This window comes from Dermacentor albipictus, chromosome 3 (genome assembly GCF_038994185.2).
Source record: "Dermacentor albipictus isolate Rhodes 1998 colony chromosome 3, USDA_Dalb.pri_finalv2, whole genome shotgun sequence".
Classification (NCBI taxonomy): domain Eukaryota; kingdom Metazoa; phylum Arthropoda; class Arachnida; order Ixodida; family Ixodidae; genus Dermacentor; species Dermacentor albipictus.
In genome coordinates this window covers 37,109,188-37,119,167 of record NC_091823.1, presented here as the reverse complement: position 1 = coordinate 37,119,167, position 9,980 = coordinate 37,109,188, and the positions used below count along the sequence as shown (strand labels likewise).

At 44.1% G+C, this 9,980-nt stretch overlaps 1 long non-coding RNA gene across 2 annotated transcripts in view; it reads right to left on the bottom strand.

Moving 5' to 3' along the window:
• Positions 1–331: 331 nt before the first annotated feature.
• The window catches only part of LOC135901984 (uncharacterized), a 38,987-nt gene continuing 29,338 nt past the window's right edge, over positions 332–9,980 (bottom strand). Inside the window, exons 4-5 of one of the 2 annotated variants that reach the window (XR_011513032.1) lie at positions 6,881–6,932; positions 332–679 (exon numbers count right to left, since the gene is read on the bottom strand). This is a non-coding gene — a long non-coding RNA (uncharacterized lncRNA). The remainder of the gene's footprint in view (positions 680–6,880; positions 6,933–9,980) is intronic. The other variant, XR_011513033.1, reaches the window with a different exon arrangement.

The following is a 9,980-nucleotide window of genomic DNA, read 5'->3' as shown; positions in this document are numbered from 1 at the left end:
TGACTAAAGGATGCAAACATTATCGAAGACACTATAAACTACCTAATAGAAAGAGAGAGAAGGCCTTATGCACGGAACTAAAATTGTAGCTTGAACATCTGCAGCGTTAATACAAAATAGTGTATACTTGGTATATACATAACTATCCGACATGTCCATGTAATGTAAAAATAGAAGAAAGAAAGGAAAAGGAAAAAACATTTTTTATTCAAAAACTGAGAACCACCCTTTCGGAGGCATATGGCCCACAGTAGAGTAAAGATACAGTTTATTAAAAGTTTTGATAATCTACATCGCACAGATATTGTTAGTGAACAGGACCAGCCTATAAGTAGGTTAAGTGGTTTAATACAGGTCTATAGACACACACTAGGATATGTGAGTTTATATTTATTCGATAAAGAACAACGTGAGTTATGCCACCTGGAGTTGTTGCAGCTGAAGGTGTACAGCGTGTAGAAGAGTGAACAGAGCCAGTTACGCTCAAAGATCAAGACAGAAAGGACCATAAATAAGAAGAGTTACTGCTTAGCATTCATAATGTAGTACCGAGCGTTAATTGTCCGTAAAACATATATTTCATTTAACTCCAGTTGGTCCGAAGGTCGCGAGCGGCATCACCACAGCGCAAGAGTGACTGCGGTAGTGCATACTTTACAGGTCACAATAACGAAGTTGCCTGCAAGGGTAAAATGAATGCATTCAAGAAGGAGAAGTCGTGCTCAATGCTCATTAATGTCAATCAAGTCATGACAGTCAAAATCATACACACAATATATATATATATATATATATATATATATATATATATATATATATATATATATATATATATATATATATATATATATATATATATATATATATATATATATATATATATATATATATATATATATATATATATATATATACATATATATATATATATATATATATATGAGATTGAAGTTGTTCGTTCCTTTTGACGCCAAAACGTATTCTCCTCAAAAGACGCTTTTCCGTGAACATCAATATTTATACTAAGTTGGTACAAGAGAGTTGATAATCAATAGCTTGCATGAGTCGGAACTATGTCTCAAATATGGCATATAGACGTGGATGCTACTCCTCCGGCAAACACATACGCGAACGTTACTTTCATGAGCACTTGAGCAATAATCTGCCCGTTTCAGTTCCCATGTGGCTCGATCCAGCCATCAGACAGACCAGCAAACAAACACACTCAAAGACGCCAACAGCCGTCGCCAGAGCACACACAGCGTTCCGCTGCATCTCTCCAGAGAACAGTATATCTGAAGAGGCCACACACTGAGTCATCGGGGAATCCTTCGTCCTTCCTTTTTATACGTTCTGCACCGAGAACATTCTCTTATACTTCTTTTTTGTCTGTTCTCCTTATGAACTGATCTGTATTACTAACGCTCCTACAGCAAGTGCATATAAGTGTGGTGGTGCGCTGACGAACAGGAGTGAAAGCACTTTAGTCAGGACGTCTTTTGCCGAAGCACGTGGGATCGATACTAAGCCGGTCCGACGTAAGGTTCTGGAAAGAATGGGAACAGGCGGCAGTTACGTTCTTTAGCTGTTTGTAGAAACAAACCACACGGAGCGATGAAAGAGCGAAGGTGGGCGTCCCTGTGTGACACAGGAATAAGACATCAGCATAAATAATCGAACATGGAAATGCGTAGCGCACATGATTACTCAGCGGAAATTGTGGAAGCACGAACGCGAGCGGAGAATGTCCCATGCTTAGAGTCAAGCGCGTAGTGTTTGGAATTTCCACATCTATAAGGGAACGCACGGGGCGGGCTCGCAACGTCGTCGCCTCCAATAAATGACTGAACAACTTTCACAATTTCGTGGGATAATGTAGCTCCAGCTTCCACGCAGGATATTTATATAAGGGTGCATGCTTTGCTTGCCGAGTTCCATGAATGTGTGTGCTGGTGGAGGGGGGGAGGAGGCAATGGCATGTATGTAAGAGTTGGCTCTGCTTAGGCTTGCGGACTGATTTATTTGCTTTATGGTATCGGAATTTTCTTTCTGCTTGAGCTTACGTTCTGTTTGTTCATTCCTAGGCACGTCTGCATGTTTGGTTTTTGCTCATGAGAGTGTATGAATTCACTTTCTAGAGAGAATGCGGACAAACACATGCACATTCACAAACGCACACACAAAATGTCTCATGTTTCGCGATCTTGCACTGTATGCTTCTTTCCTCAGCCTTGTCCTCACTGGGTGCGGCACGCATGAGCCCAACTCGGATTCCTTGTCGGTAGCAGCTCAGCCTTGCTTGATGTAATTAAATACTTGTCGATTTTTTTAATATCATCATTTATCTATTTATTTCTGGCGTCCAGATCGTTCTCGCATCTTTTGCACCCTCAGAAAGCAAGAGAAAAAAAAGAAAGATGTCCCCTTAGACGCATACTACGTTTGCCTGAACTTCTCCGCAGAAAGATTTGTTTCGTGCGAGGAACTTTGCATGTATCGTTGCTATTAGCTTTCCTTCAGTGACTTTAGAGTTTCTTCGGCTTCCAACTTTTAATCTTGTGATGAAGAGTAGCCGGTGCCCCCATCTAGAGGCCCCTATCTTTTCTCTTGGTTGATATAGTTACAAAGAAACAAGAACTGTCAGAACGAAGAACAAGTTTTGGTATCGTGTGCTCGTGTATCGTTTTAATTATTTTGTCGGCACTGCTCTTGTTGAAAATAATTGCCCGATGCACGTCGTAAGCGCGCTCCTCCTTTGCAGCGTCGTGCCTCGGTGACCCATGTTGCCAGGCGATCCGCAGCTACTCCGATAATGAGGCCGCTAATGAGGTTCACCTGAATGCACACTGCTGTGAGCAACGTATCACCGTTCTCTCGCGCAAACAGCGATTATTTCGAGATTGCATAACACAAGAAGATAGTTAAACTGGGAATTTTGTTACTGATTGAGAGGGACGAGAAACGTACATTCAGATTTTTCCACAGGAGGTATGTTCAAAAACCCTCAAAACTATTGCTATATGGACTTTATTATGAGGAAGGCAGGAAACGTGCAAAATTTAGTTTTCTTTAATAATGGCGGCAAGCTATGTGGCACGATGAAAATGTATTTGCAGTCACCACATTACATGTGTTATTGCTTTTTTTTTATTCTCGTTTTTTTTTCCGACCTAACTTTAGACTTTGTCACGCAACGTCATGCTATCAAAGTCGTTTTATGCTACTGAGTTAGCCGGGAGACGAGCAGGTGATACGGCGAGGCCGGTTTAGTTGATAGCTCATGATCTAGGTAAATACCCCTTTCCTTTTTTGCACTGTGGTCTTTCCATCATTCCGTATGTTACTTGAGACCAGCAGAGAATGAAACACTCTAAGTCTTCGTCAGAACTTGTTAGCGTGGTGGTATTTTCATCACTCTGGAGGTTATTTGAGTCAGCAGCGATGAAACTCCCATAACCATCGTCTTAACTATTTAGTGTTGTGGCATTTTCATCATTCTCTATGTTACTTGAGATAGCAGAAATGAAACCCTTGAAATCTTCGTCAGAACTTGTTTGGCGTGTTGATATTTTCGTTATTTGGCACGTTACTTGAGATTAGCAGGAACGAAACATTCACGAGTTGTGTATTGTGCGAAAATTGGGGTTGACGATGGTTATGTACGTTGTATCTATACGGCCACTTCGGCAGGGGCACCTGCACTTCCGTAGTCGGACATGCCAGTTGCGTTCCGCGAAAGAAAACCTATTCCAGGAGCTCCGCGAAATCAGCATTTCTGGTGATGCTCCCAATTCGGCCATTAGTTCAACTTCTTACTAAAGCTACATAAATTAGATAAACACTGAGAGCGGAAAAGAGTATGCCTTAGAGGAGCAATATCAACGAGTTCAGCTGCATGACTTATCGCAACCATAATACTGCGGTCGCTAATGAATGCCGTCACCTCCTCAGTGAATGGTAATCGCGTCTGCAGCAGAACGCCAAATCTGCTTTTGTCACGTGCGATGGTTAAACGGGCGTTTCGGGCTTAGCCAAGCAGCGTACAACGCTCTTCGAGTTAATTGTAGAAATTATACGTGGGACTCAATTCGCATGCTTTTTTCGTACAGGTCGGCAACATCACTTATTAGTCGACTCACTCAGTCTCAAAGCGATCCGTGAGTTTGAGTCCTAGTGAGCCCGGCTGAGTACAGTTTGGTGAGCTTGAGTCCGGGTGAGCCCCACTGAACTCAATTCTTGTGAGCTTAACTCCGAGTGAGCCAGGCTGAGCACAATTTTGGTGCGTCTGGGTCCGAGCGTGACCCAGCTGAGCAGAATTTGGGTAAGTCTGAGTCCGAGTGAGGCTGGTTTAGTAGAGTTTCCGTGAGACTGAGTCCGAGTGAGCCCTAAGTAAAGAATATATTTTGTGAGTGAGCTTGAGTGAGTTCTGTTTATTTTGCCGACCTAAAAAAAGAACAATCGCTAACGCTTCGTCGACGGCGGCAACATGGTGCAGAGTGCCGCGTACATTGCACGAGTGCATAACAATAGAAACGATCAAGCACGTCAATACGCAGTCATCGTTCGCGTTGTCGTACACCAACACACAAATAAAAATTTCCAAATTTTTAAGGACCCCTCTAGCGCATTTTATTTATACTTATGGGGAAAACTTCCAGCGCTGTAAACATCGCACGTCATGCACATTTGTTCCTTACAAGACATTGCGATGCACAATAAATAAAGTAACTTGCTTCTATGTTTAAACGTACGAGATGCTCACGAAGAACAAACAATTGGTGGCTCATCACGCCAGGGTAATCCCGCCTGCTGCAACACCACCACCATTACCACCATCATCATATTGTTGTGCACACTTTTTCCCTAAATGTCTAGCTAATATAACCCATCGGTATGTTCGATATGTTAGCCTCGTATGAAGCTCCTTTAATCAGTGATCTGTTCAATTCATGAGAAATCCTGAGTTTGTGAGAGTGTGTAAGCCAAGTAGAACTGCCCGAGTTTAATTCCGACGAGTGATTCGATGAGTGATTCCAGTGAGTCCGGCTTAGTAAAATTTTGGTGAGTATAAGCCCGAGTGAGGCCCAAGAAATAAATTTACATTGTGAGTGAGTTGAGTGAGTTGAGGTAATTTTGCCGACCTATGGCGCGCTTTTGACTTTCGGCCCTCTCTTAGCCAGTAGAAGATTACACGCTACGTGCCGATGCGCTATAGAAAGATTGACGCATGACTCAGCACAAATCGTCCTTGTTCATCATTCAAAAGCATCAATGTCCTCACCTGGTCCTAAAACAAAACAGCTAACTGAGCCGTATGATAAATGCTGGCTTCTTTCTTTGCAACAGACTAGACAATTGAAGTAGTAATTTATGTAATACAGTGGGATTTCGCGCTGGATTCCGCCATACAACACATGCCGCAGTTTGCTTAACAACATGTAGTAAATACTAGAAGCAAATCGAAAATGAACCAACTCTGCTGTTATCAAAATAAGGAGCGTGCAAGCTACGCAGGCCTTACGATAAAGCAGTGATTCTCACTAATTATCTCTGTTTTTAGTATACGTACATGAAAACTTCCCCGTATCTGTGTAATCCATTCGTGAATTTCTGCCTCCTCGTTACGCATCCGGTTTGCTACCCTACATAGGGTGTGGCAGGTAAGGAATAAAAAGTAGAGTAGAGTAACGTAGAGTACGCTAGGGGAGCTGCTTCCTTCGGAGGTGCAAATAAACACCACAGTTTTGCCACTGAGGTCTTTGGAGGTCTGTTTCTGAGCTTGAGATATTGGTTCTTGTCAATCGATTGACTATACGGCGTGTATTTGAGACTTTAAACAATATTTTAAAAATAGCCGTTCTGAAATTAAATGACAGTTACTTCGCAGACATGCAGTCAGTGGTGGCGACTACTAGGTGACGGGTGATACGTGATAATTAGTAGCAAAAATTCGTTATTATCTGCGACAGCGAGAAGCAAGGAGCCGCAGCCCGCTGACTGCTCGCTGCTGGGTGGCGTAAGCGAAGTGTCCCCTCGAGGAGCGCGGCTTTGCGCTCGCTGCAGCTTCCCGGTTTCAATTACGCGCGCTGTAGTAGCCGAAATGCGTCGTGCCACAATTTCTCGGGTAACGCCATGTTTCCAGATACATAAGGTTATGCGGCCTGTACGGGGAGGGCTCGCTTCAATTTCCCAATTACAATGAGCCCGCTGAAACTTATGGTCTAAAAGGTACTTAAGTATTTTTCTTAATTAGTGACTAAATACCACGCATCACTTGTCACTCCACGGTCGCCACCACTGCCGAAGGAACCTTCCTTTTATATCAAAACGACCATTATGAAATACTCGCGTCCTCGCAGAAACACCTTGCATGTGTTATTGACCTTTGTACTCAGCATTCGGTACTCAGGAAGTTTATATGGCAGCATTGGAAATTTAAAAAAGAAAGAAAAAAGAAAAAGAAAAGTACCATTAGCAAGATGGCGGCATTTTGAGGTTCACTCTTGAAGTTTACACCGAACTCGTTGTATCTCATAGCACACCCGCGAAGGGACCTGCAGTATCCGATACTTTAACTTTTTTGTTCAGGGTTCTTTTCTATTTTATTTTTGACCCTTATATTTATGACCTCTCCTTGCCCCTCGTCGTCGCAAAGCTTCGATGGCGGCTGCCGTAGTTCGCGTGTGCGTCGATTAAGCGGGAAAAACTACCGAACCAACCACGCACACTGTGCGCGCTTACAGAGCAGCATTACGTGGCGCCGGAGGCGTAAAAACGATCGTTTCCCCGACCTCAAGCTGTTTAATCGGGGACGCGGGGAGCCGGCGGAAAACGACGAGTTACGACTCAACCCAGAAATGGACTCTACACCGCATCTCACCCAATTGCGTGCGGTGCAGCGAAGGCTATATCTGGCCGGTGTCAGCGCCAACCTGCAAAGAAAGCCAGGAGAAAGGGCTCATCCACTGCCCGCCCCACTGATCGCGAATCAGATTGAAATGAAGCTTCACGAAGGAATTATTGGCGCACAATGGCCGACGTCCCACTCCTCTTTTGTCTGCAGCGTGCATCCGGATTTCGATTAGACGTTGGCTTAGACGAACCCTACAGCGTTCGCTGCAGTGCATGGAGTCACCGAGACAGAGTCTAACTACGCTGGGCGCGGCTATACCAGTCGGCCGCAAGACGTGTGAGCGGATTTCGCGCGAACACATTGAGAGCGCGAATGCCGCAGCTGAGATGACCCTGTTCGTAGGTTCATATTAGGGGTCCGGTGGAGACGTCGGCACACTTGTTTACGCAAGTCGCGTATTTCTAGCAGTGGATGTTGCGAGACGATGCGGCTCTTTACGGCCCGGGTTATTACCATGTCAGAATGCACAAGACAGAGAGAGAGAGAGAGAGAGAGAGAGAGAGAGAGAGAGAGCCAAAGGAACTTCAGGGCTTTCCAATTTCCCTAGGTCAAAAAGAACAACGCTTGTGTACGGTCAGGGCAGTGCTTCGGGCTAGTTCCATGTGCATGCTGAAGCGCCAAGGCAGTACCTTATCACCGATCTCTGTTGGTGTCACCGTGTCGATTGACGATTCTGAGCAGCTGACGCCTTCGACTGACAACATACGGAGCTGCCCATCACACTTATTAACCATTAGCCCTTATGAATAACGTTTATGACTTCCACGTTTGTCGGTGCGCGTTAATGAATTGCGTCATGTTTATTTCATTTATAAATAATACCCCACGGGCAGTCACTACCGCTGCCGTTGAATGGCGATGTCGCGATCTGTATGACGATATTTCGGCCTTCCTGGAGCCCCAGGTGTATGTGCGCATCATTTGTATGGTGTTCATGAAACTTTCAATTTAGTTTCGCTTATTACATTTCTCATTGGTGTGCCATCAGCGTCGAGCTTGTGTGATTGTTCTTCTTCCCTCAAATTTAACAACATTTTCAGTGTTGCAATTTTTCTAACGCGATTGACGAGACCTGCTTCTGCACTGGAGAATTACTTCCGCTCACATGCTGTTTCACTATCACAGGCATGCATCATTCTAACCACTTACAGCTATTTGCAACTATTACAGTGTCAGCGATTGAACCTAATGTTGTGCCGGCTAGGTTACCTTGAGTTGGAAATGGCGGAATGTAATGAAGTAAACTAAATGAAGTAAAGTAAAGTTATGTAAGTGCTTTGTAGCGGCCACCGGGTTTCTGACCAGTGCTGAATGAACAGATCGATATTACAAGCTTCTAACATTTCATTCATTTTTAGTTCTGTTTTTTAAAGATACTCTGCAGCGCTTAGCCAGCGCCCCAACGCCAACTCTCGGCGAGATGTTCACGCGAAACATCGTGACTTTTTGCTATACTCGATAACTAGTAGATTTGATTTCGTGGCCTTGATGTCATTCTGTAAAGGTTACTGCCAAACCTTTTCAACCTTTCACTAAGCGGCTTATGCTCAGCGTTCTGTTCCTGGGTGCTGAGGACTAACGAAAATGCGTCTACAAACTTTATTTCTCACTCTTCATAAAGACTGTACGTTCTGTACGAAGCGATCGCCCGTTGTCTGAACAAAGCACAGTGCTAGTACACATCAAAGTCGGCACGGATGGCTTTAGACGCATTGTTGCATTTCTTAAGAGCACGTCTATTGGGTGACAGTATTTAAACGTTGCTTCTCTACAGGTCGTATTTAAGCGCGAGCTTTTGTTTTATTGCGCTATAAATTACACGGACACTGCAGGCGAATTTTTTTCGTTGGCGCTACCGTCATGTTTCGTATATGTTTAAGAATATGCGTGTTATACGTTGATCTATGCCGTATGCAAGGTAGATACTTTTTCTAAATGTGCTGCGACTGGGGCTAGTCGGTTGCGCATACTTAGTTTTCGTGCCACCGCTGTTTTAACGTGACAGCGTTAAGGGCCCCGTGTCGAAGAAAGTCCGGCGTCTAACGTCCGGCGCTCGGCGTCGGCGTCGTGGGAACGAATGTTGCCGTATGTATTCTAGCACTAAAGTTCTTCCTCCATCTCTAAAGTTGTACTTTGTGTTACATTTTTTACAAAGTTATTCCTCGGGATTTCGAAAATGATAGCCCACAAACATATGTCATGAAACAAAATAGTAACAGCGCATGCCTTTTACGTTAAACCTTCTCCGACTGGAATAGTAAAAGTGCGAAACAATAACAGAAGATCGGCCCACGCAGGAGGCCGCGTTTCTACCAGAAAGCTCACCTTCGTTCACAGCGTTCGCCGCCAGCGTTTCCCGGTAAACATTGCGGTTACATAAGCTGCAGTTGCCTGGAAGCGTGAGAAGCAATCAGGGATCTTTGAATGCTATCGCGGTTAAAGGCGAACCTTAAGCATCCTCCAATTTTTTTTAGCATCAGAGACAGAGCCAGACACAAGCAGTAGCGACGCTAAAGCTATACTATTCAACTGCCAAAGTTCCTCAAACCACGTCGTAATTTAACGACTGAAATATTCCTCAATTTTTTTTTTACGATTTGCACCGCGCAAACAAAAGTCATGAAACATTTAATTGAAAAGTGCGTCCCGTCTTATCTTAAATCTTTTCAGCTTATTAAAAAGTGCCAAAACAATTTTGGTTGCTCACAATCTAAACCTTGCTATCGTTGTCAATGCTTCGCGCTTCGAGCGAAACTGACAGTTCATTGATTTTAATTTATTCTCCCAACCTCAGTTCCTCCTATCCTACCTTTCCATCCTCTTACTGCCTATGCCTTAATACAGGACAGCCAGCAGGGCTTTATCCTTGCTAATGCACCTATCTTTTCTCCTCTTCTTCCTCTCTCACTCTGTCTCTCTCTCACGCGAACACCAAGCGCCTCTTTCAATACTTACCGCATGACGTCAGCGGCACCACTACTCCCTCTTTGTCACTAATTATAGAGCCCAGCCGTGCAACGTCCTCGTTTCCGATTCTGACCTCTGCTCGTGAACTCGCTCGCGCACT